This window comes from Sinocyclocheilus anshuiensis, unplaced genomic scaffold (assembly GCF_001515605.1).
Source record: "Sinocyclocheilus anshuiensis isolate Anshui unplaced genomic scaffold, SAMN03320099.WGS_v1.1 scaffold1932, whole genome shotgun sequence".
NCBI lineage: Eukaryota > Metazoa > Chordata > Actinopteri > Cypriniformes > Cyprinidae > Sinocyclocheilus > Sinocyclocheilus anshuiensis.
This window is the reverse complement of record NW_015555985.1, coordinates 354,522-355,576: the sequence shown is the minus strand read 5'-3', so window position 1 is coordinate 355,576 and position 1,055 is coordinate 354,522. Positions and strand designations below refer to the sequence as shown.

General features: G+C 38.1%; 1 protein-coding gene and 1 long non-coding RNA gene across 3 annotated transcripts in view; one reads left to right on the top strand and one right to left on the bottom strand.

Moving 5' to 3' along the window:
• LOC107676088 (ceramide kinase-like protein) overlaps positions 1-1,055 on the top strand; it is a 42,053-nt gene that overhangs the window by 25,741 nt on the left and 15,257 nt on the right. The window lies entirely within an intron of this gene.
• LOC107676089 (uncharacterized) overlaps positions 7-1,055 on the bottom strand; it is a 3,293-nt gene continuing 2,244 nt past the window's right edge. For both annotated transcript variants that reach the window (XR_001632688.1, XR_001632689.1), the window contains one exon: positions 7-86. This is a non-coding gene — a long non-coding RNA (uncharacterized LOC107676089). The remainder of the gene's footprint in view (positions 87-1,055) is intronic.

Sequence of the window (1,055 nt, the reverse complement as noted above, 5' to 3'; positions counted from 1 at the left end):
GGGGGGGGGAATGACCCCCTGCCTCTACCGTTTTCCAGCGCAGGTTTGGATGTGTCATTCGATGTGACATCAGACCCAGGTCAATCCTTAGGGATGGAGGAAATGGAGTAAAATCACTCTCCGTGTTACAACTTTGCAAAAACACCCATGTAAACTCTTAAAAATAAAGGATTCCAAAAGGGGGCTTTCACAGTGAAGCCATAGAAGAACCATGGAAGTTTTCAGTGAACAGATCCTGAAATAATCTTTATTTTCTTGGTGTGAATTTTAATAAATCTACACTCTTAAAAACAAAAAGTTCCAAAGGTGGTTTTTGCAGTAATGACATAGAAGAACCTTTATTTTTAAGAATGTAACAAACCTTTTGTGCAGTGGAAAGGTTCAATGGAGGTTAAAGGTTCTTCATGGAACCACTGATGCCAATAAAGAAACTGAATCAACTATAGTGATTTACCACAAGTAATTACCATGTGCACATCAATAAATACATGAAATGCCCTCATATAGCAGCAAAGTTGATGTCTAATTATCTTAGCTGGAAAACAGACAAGCTTCTTTAACGCTTTAATTTGTCATTTGTATGCTCCTTTCTGTCAGTATTCATAAAAGTCAAGTTGAACAAACATTCAAGTTTTTCTTTTTCGAAAGATTAAACTAATTACAAAGAGTGTTTCAAAGACCTTATTTACACAATGCAGGATAAACATACCAAAATGCAGCGCCCTGCCCAATTAAAGGCTCTCTCACTGCACCATAGTATGTAGCCTACTCCTCAGTACATATAGCATATAAATTGCAGGCTTCTAATTAATTTGCCTGCTTTTAAGGGTTTCGGGGGACTGTTAATTTCTTTGATATTCCAGGCAGAGAACCAAAATGTTGGTGCAGTTTCCACGAGACTCTTAGACATGCTTGACTAGCGAGTCATTGCATCACATTCATCTGCCTGGATGAGGGAGACATTAACTGCCTTATGAATATTCATGCTGCCTGCTTAATTAAGTTAATTGTTCTATAGAAGTGCTCGCACTTCCAAGGACAATCTCTCTCTCTCT